Genomic DNA, 8478 nt, shown 5'->3' on the forward strand with positions numbered 1-8478 from the left:
TTTGACTTTATTTTTAAAGTTATATTTTTAACAGGCCGGGACAAGAAAAGTCCGTTAAAAATTCATAACTTCTTCATACGACGTCCGTTTTTGTCTGTCTTTTTACCGTTGAACTACTATCAACAAGATCTTCGATTCTCGTTTAGGTTGTTTCGGCTAAAAATCACTCGATCTAAAATTCGAGTTTCGGACTGCATATTGCTATTCCAAATCTTAGAAAATTCATAACTTCCTCATACGAAGTCAGATTTGAACATTCTTTTTATGCACGCTCTCGGTTTAACAAACACTACAAATTTCGTTTAGATCGCTAAGGCTAAAAAGCACTTTATCGTAAATTCACTTTTTACGTCACACAGCGTCGTGCCGGTTATGTCACGAAACTTCAACAGATCATAACTTCTTCGTTATAACTCGGATTTCGGTATTCTTTATATATCCGGAATCCTTATTTCAACCACTACAACTTTCTTCATAGATATCGGCTTTATCTAACATTTGTTTTCGACGCTTATTTTTATCCTTAACTTATTAAATCATAATAATTAAGAATAAAACACATAATAATCAAATAATACATTTTATTATTTCAAAACAAGTTACAAAGGTTGGCCTAGACTATTACATCATCATTAATGCCTAGCCTGGAAACATGGGCGTTACAATTCTTTCCCCGTTAGGATGATTTCGTCCTCGTAATCACACATTAGCAAACAAATGTGGATAGCGACTCATCATGCCACTCTCCGTTTCGCATGTGAGATTTGGCCCATTCGTATGTTTCCATCGCACAAGCACTAAATCGACCATCTTGCATTGCAACTTCTTAGTCTTACGGTCAACGATTGCCTCCGGTTCTTCGATTAACCTTTTGCTTTCATCCAACCTTAATTTAGAAATTGGAATTATGTCGGGAACACCTCCCGTGAACTTCCTCAAATAACACACATGGAAAGTGTTATGAATACCATCTAGTTCTTCTGGTAATTCTAGCTTGTAAGCTTGGTTCCCAATCCTCTGAAGAACTTTAAACGGTCTAATAAACCTTGGACTTAACTTTCCCCTTTTACCAAATCTTATAAGTCCCTTCCACGACGAGACTTTAAGTAAAACCGAATCTCCAACTTCGAATGTTATCAGTTGTCTTTTCTTGTCAGCATAGCTCTTTTGACGATCCTGAGCTGCTAACATCCTTTCCCTAATCACTTTCAGCTTTTCAGCAGTCTGATGGACTATCTCGGGTCCCACAAACTGCTTTTCTCCAGCTTCAAGCCAACATGATGGCGTTCGACACTTTTGTCCATACAAAGCTTGATAAGGTGCCATCTTGATGCTCGAGTGGAAACTATTATTGTAGGAAAATTCTACCAGAGGTAAATGTTCATGCCAGTTACCTTGGATTTCCAGGGTACATGCTCGTAGCATATCCTCCAATGTTTGAATCGTTCGTTCACTCTGACCATCGGTTTGCGGATGGTAAGCTGTACTTAGACACAACTTTGTACCCAATTCCTCTTGTAGACTTCTCCAAAACCTTGACGTGAAACGACTATCGCGATCTGACACAATCGTCAGGGGAACACCATGAGCTTTCACTATCTCTTTCACGTACACCTTTGCAAGTTTTTCATAGACCACTTCTCATTGGCTGCTATGAAATGTTCACTTTTTGTGAATCGATCGACGACCACCCAAATCATTTCGTGACCGCTCTTTGTTCTGGGCAGTTTAGTCACAAAATCCATGGTGATGTCTTCCCATTTACCCATGGGTACAGGCAAAGGTTACAAACTCCCATACGGTTTCTGATGTTGTGCCTTAACCCTCGCACATGTCACACATTCGGCCACATACTTTGCAACATCGAGCTTCATCGTCGGCCACCAGTAGTAGGGTTTCAGATCCCTATACATTTTTGTGCTGTCGGGATGAATCGAGTACATGGTCTTGTGAGCTTCCTCAATCAGAAGATCTCTTATTCCTCCGGTCTTAGGTACCCAAATTCTATCTTGGAATACCTTCAGTCCTTGACCGTTTATATCGAACACTAATGTTTTGCCCAAACGTTCTTCCTTTCGGTCATTTTTCTCTAAAGCTTCTTTCTGAGCTTTCTTAATACTTTCTACAATCGTTGAGACAAATTCAATTCTCAATGCTCTTGGCCTTTTCTTTTCAAGGTTTACCTTCCGACTAAGAGCATCAGCGACAACATTTGCTTTACCAGGGTGGTAAAGTATCTCACAATCGTAGTCCTTGAGTAACTCTAGCTAGCATCGTTGACTCATGTTCAATTCCTTCTTATTAAAGAGATATTGAAGACTCTTATGATCAGTGAAAAGTTTTCACTTTGTGCCATAAAGATAATGCCTCCATATCTTTAGGGCGAATACTACCGCTGCCAACTCCAAATCATGAGTGGGTAGTTCTTTTCATGGTCTTTCAATTATCGAGATGCATATGCTATCACCTTTTCTCTTTGAGTTAGAACACATCCCAACCCGACTCTCGACGTATCACTATACACTGCGAAGTCTTCAACTCCATCGGGTAGAGAAAGAATTGGTGCTTCACATAATTTCTTCTTTAGCTTCTCGAATACTTCCTTATGCTTCTCACTCCAAGTATAAGTAGATCCTTTGTGGGTCAAAGTTGTCAATGGAGCAGCTATCGAAGAAAAGCCTTGGATAAACCTTCGGTAATATCCAGCTAATCCTAGAAAGCTTCGGATCTCCGTAGGACTCTTTGGTTGTTCCCACTTTGTTATAGCTTCAATCTTAGCTGGGTCAACCATAATCCCTTCTTGGTTAACGACACGACCCAAAAATTGGACTTCTTGAATCCAAAAATCACATTTGGAGAACTTTGCATACAACTTCTCCTTTTTCAGAACTTCTAGCACTTCACGCAGATGCTTGTCATGCTCCTGCTTGCTTTTTGAATAAATCAAAATATCAACTATGAACATTATCACAGATTTATCGAGGAATGGTTTACAAACCCTGTTCATCAAATCCATGAATGCTGCTGGAGCATTGGTTAGTCCAAACGACATACCAAAAACTCGTAGTGTCCATATCTTGTTCTGAACGTCGTCTTCACAATATCCTGCTCTTTTACCTTTAGCTGATGATATCCTGACCTAAGATCGATCTTCGAGAAATAGCTCGAACCTTGCAACTGATGGAACAGGTCATCAATCCTTGGCAACGGGTACTTGTTCTTTATCGTTGCCTTGTTCAGCTCTCTGTAATCGATGCACATTCTTATGCTCCCATCTTTCTTCTTCACGAATAACACCGGAGCTCCCCAGGGTGATGAACTAGGTCTAATGAAACCGTTGTCCAACAACTCCTGAAGTTACGTCATAAGCTCCTTCATCTCTATCGGTGCTAATCGATATGGGGCTTTTGCTATTGGTGTTGTTCCTGGTAACAAGTCTATTCTAAACTCCACTTGTCTATCAGGGGGCAATCCAGGAAGATTTTCGGGAAAAAACTTCCGGATATTCACACACCACTGGTATACTTTGCATATCTTTTTTCTCCTTCTTAGCATCTGTCACGAATGCCAAGTATGAGGTGCATCCTTTAGATAAACATTTTCTGGCTTTCATTAGGGAAATGATTCCAGAATTTACTCTGCGCTTATCTCCGTATACCATAAACGACTCTTTTTCCAGGCGGGTTTACCCTTACTATCTTTTTCTTGCACAATATTTCGGCATCATTGGCGCTAAGCCAATCCATTCCTAGAACGATGTCGAAACCATTCAACTCAATGGGTAACAGCTTCTCAAGGAATTTGTTTCCGTTCAGGTCGATGACGATATTCCTAATACAATCGCTAACTGGTATGAATTTGCCACTAGCAACTTCTACAATTAGGGCATCATCAAGTTTTTCTATAGGAAATGCTAGTCTTTCACCAAATTTATGTGATATAAAGGAGTAATTCGCTCCGGAATCAAACAATAAATTAGCGGGCAATCCATTTACAAGAAAGGTACCTGAAGCGACAGCCACTGCATCCTTTGCGGCTTCCAATGTCTTTTGGAAAGCTCTGGCTTTGGGCTTTGGTGGGAGATTAGGCCTTGCTGCCTCTTTCTTCTTCGGTCAATCCTTCAAAATGTGCCCTTCTTTGTGGCATCCATAGCACACCCTTTTGTTGGTTGTGCACTCGTTGGCGAAGTGCCCTGGCTTTCCACATTTAAAACAAGTGACCTCCTCACCACATTTCCCAACATGTTTCTTCTTACACTTATCACACCACTTCGCTTCAGCTCCTCCTCCGAATTTCCTCGAACCAGACTTCGAGAACTTGCCCTTCTTGTTGGACCTCGAAGATCCATCAAACTTTCTTTTCTCACCAACCTCTGCCCTCTCCTGACCCTTTTCTTTTAACTGGGTTTCCATGTTTTTAGCTGCTCAGACTGCTGTCTTCAGAGTAGCTGCCATCTTGACCGTTGGGCCAAAGTCGGCTGGCAGTCCGTTTGCGAACCTCTCAATTTTTGAGAGTTCATTTGGCACTAAGTATGGGTAATTGCATCTTTTTGGTAAATGTAGTAGCATAGTCTTCTATGCTCATTTTCCCTTTCTTCAAGTTCTGAAATTCATTGTTTAGATCTATCAGATCTATCTTTGAGCAGTACTGCATCTTTAACTGCTCCAAGAACATTTCCCAAGACATTTTCAGGGTTTCTCCATGTGGCATCGTGTCTGCCAATAACTTCCACCAGCTTAAAACTCCGGTCTTCAGTTGTCTGATCGCAAAAACAGTTTTCTGCTTGTTGCTATAGTTGCAGCTTTCAAATACCATCTCCATTTCGGAGATCCAGTCCATAATCTCAACAGGGTTTTGGGCTTCTGGCAAGACTTGGCGGTCTGGCGCCCAAGAAATTCTTATACATGCGCCCATCTCTGTTGATTTCCCTTTTCGGGTTATTCCTTTCTGCCACTGTGGGTTCCACTTGACTGACAGTACGGTTGTAATTTCCTTCCTCTGACCGTCCGTCATTAAGTTCAGGTTGTTCAACAGGCATTGAAGGTTCACTCCTGTTGTTCAGCAATAGCTGCATCATTTCTTCCCTTTGTTCAGCCATCATTGTCTGAATCATGGCTTGTACTCCAGCCATTGTGATCGGTTCTGGTGCAGCTTCTGCTATAGGCACCTGTTCCATCACTTGGGGTTGAGGTTGCTGATTTCTATTTGCATTTCTAGCTCCACTTCGAGTCTTGCCATTATAATCTATACACCAAATAAGGTGAATTTAGATCTTTATTCACGATAGATATTTAAATTCTCCTTATCACTCCGAAACGTTTACATGCTAGTTCTAATGTCGTAGTTATACGCTTAGAATCCTAAACACATAAGGTTTCCAGATCCGGTCGGCAAAAGACCATAGATCCGAACAAATAATGGCATATATGGCAAACATATAGCATTTAGCACATAAAAGCATTTTAGGCATCTTTCCTAAAATATACTAGTGCTCGTGTCTAAAATATGGTAGACACTCATCTCACAATCATCACTTAGCGTTCTAGGTTTAAGTCTAGAAATCCTACAAATTCCTAGTTCGCTTAAACTAATGCTCTGATACCAACTGTGACATCCCCAAATTTCTCGGCCAGAAAAGTACGATTTAGTTTATACTTTTAAAATAAAATCAGAGTAATCTTCCAAAAGATGTTGCGGAATTTGTTCCCAAAACAAATATAATAAAAATTTATCAAAGCATTTCTTAAAGAAATATATTTTCATTATATAACAAAACCTCAGGATGTCATGTTCCGATACAGACCAAAAGCATAAACAATATATTATAAGCCTTACAACAGTTATTTACAACTACTGGCCTATAATCCAAAAATCCCTCGTCATCATCCAAACTATGCTCTGGGTCCACTACCTGTAATATAAAAAGCTGAGTGGGTCAGGCTTGGGAGCCTGGTGAGCATATAAGGTTTTCAACCCACAAATAATAATAAATTTATTAATTTCATCAACCAATAATAAATTTATTAATTTCATCAACCAACTAATTTCATCAAACAACAAAAACCCTGATTACCCGTTCCCGTTATCCTCACTTTACGTCCCTAAACACCTATTATAAGGGACCTAGTCTAAGGATTTTCATCGGGGTGACAACACTGCTTTAGGGGATTCCTCAGCAATTTATGTCACATAAGGCAACCATGTGGGGGATGGAGTATACCATTGAACACTAAGTTCACAAACACCTACAGGTTGCGAGCCTGCTAGCGTTCCACTGGACTGTCTAGAAAGGTCTGTGGTCGTCATTTATACTCCGCTAGATGACTGAAACAACAACAATATCGAGGCCTCTCATCATTTTAACACACATCAACTATTTCATCTACCTGTGTTTTACCCAACATATTTGTAGATAAAAATACATATACAGTTTAAAACTTGTATAAAACATCTATTCAACACCCATCTCAAATAAACAAACAATATAATTACAAATAGCACATATTTTATAGAAAATACTTCATATCTATGTGTAAGATGAAAGTGACTATACACTCACATGATAAGACGATAATTGGGCAGCACTTCGTTTCTTACAATCGTTTCTGATAAAACCGGGATGTTTTCCCAAAAACCGGGCTTCACGTGGGCAGAGTTTCGACTCGAAAAGCTCTTTTCTCGGGATCTTCGTGCTCTCCGGGACTTGCTTACGATGCTAGGATGATATAATAGGCTTGGGGGTAATTTTTACAATATAGAAGAAAGTATAGGGGGTGAAAAGATGAAAACTGTAACATCAATTTGGCTGGCTTCGTTCACTATTTATAGTGGAGGTTGGCCTGGTCTACGCAGCGCGTTCTGGTGGGTGTGTGGCTTCGGACGTGTCAAGATGCGAGATATGTGTCCACTGCATGCGAACGCGGGGCGTTCCCTCGGACGCATGGCGTTCCCCTTTGGATAAGCTTCGAAGTTTGTGTCCAAAACTTCAAAAATTCATATCTTTTGCATACAAGGTCCAGTTTCGTCGTTCTTTATATCCACGCGTAGGTGAGATTATAATCTACAACTTTCGTTTAGACTCCGTCGGCTAATTTTGAATTTATTTTTAAAGTTATATTTTTAACAGGCCGGGATGTGAAAAGTCCGTTAAAAATTCATAACTTTTTCATCCGACGTCCATTTTCGTCTGTCTTTTTACCGTTGAACTACTATCAACAAGATCTTCGATTCTCGTTTAGGTTGTTTCGGCTAAAAATCAATATATCTAAAATTCGAGTTTCGGGCTGCATACTGCTATTCCAAATCTTAGAAAATTCATAACTTCCTCATACGAAGTCAAATTTGGACATTCTATTTATGCACGCTCTCGGTTTAACGAACACTACGACTTTCATTTAGATCGCTAAGGCTAAAAAGCACTTTATCATAAATTCACTTTTTACGTCACACAGCGTCGTGCGGGTTCTGTCGCGAAACTTCAACAGGTCATAACTTCTTCGTTATAACTCGGATTTCGGTATTCTTTATATCTCTGCAATCCTTATTTCAACCACTACAACTTTCTTCATAGATATCAGCTTTATCTAACATTTGTTTTCGACGCTTATTTTTATCATTAACTTATTAAATCATAATAATTAAGTATAAAACACATAATAATCAAATAATACATTTTATTATTTCAAAACAAGTTACAAAGGTTGGCCTAGACTATTACATCATCATTAATGCCTAGCCTAGAAACACGGGCGTTACACGACTACACGACGAGACTCTATCCAAGAGTCTGTCTGGCAAAGCTACCGTAACTTACTTGTACATAAGGCTTCAACAACCCTCATGCTCTAACCAGGGATATCATAACCAACCATCACACAGATGCAACGTAACTTACTTTGCTCTAAATGAATGCTATACACCTTGTTGTAGTCTTACACCACAACCGGACCCATACAACCCACAACCTTCCTTGTTTCCATGAATGTTGTGTCCTTCCCACAGTCTCACTACCCATCCCGCCATGGTCTAATCCCACCAAGAGGAAACTATGAGACAAATCGTAGATTCACCACACTCTCACAACTGCTCATGGACCAGGTGAATGCTATGGGTCACCCTGCAGTCTTACAACACTTCTATCACTACCTGCCAACCTAGTGAATGTCACGACCACCTCATAGTCTTATAACACTTCCAGAACCGCATCCTATCCTAGTGAATGCTACGGTTGCTCCGCAATCTTACATCACTCACACAACCGCACACTAACCTTGTAACATCCAAAAATTCATGACCAAAAATTTCATTTTTAATTAAGTTATTATAAAACCAATAGTCTGAAAACATCCATAGTATCATCCCATATCAAAACCCATATGCCAATAACCAAAACATGTCATAAGAAAACAACATCATAGTATAACTCCCAAAGATCTCATGTGCGGAAAACGTAGTGTGATGCGCTGCGATCATGCCGAC

This window comes from Lactuca virosa, chromosome 4, assembly GCF_052849685.1.
Source record: "Lactuca virosa cultivar CGN04683 chromosome 4, Lactuca_virosa_CGN04683_v6, whole genome shotgun sequence".
Classification (NCBI taxonomy): domain Eukaryota; kingdom Viridiplantae; phylum Streptophyta; class Magnoliopsida; order Asterales; family Asteraceae; genus Lactuca; species Lactuca virosa.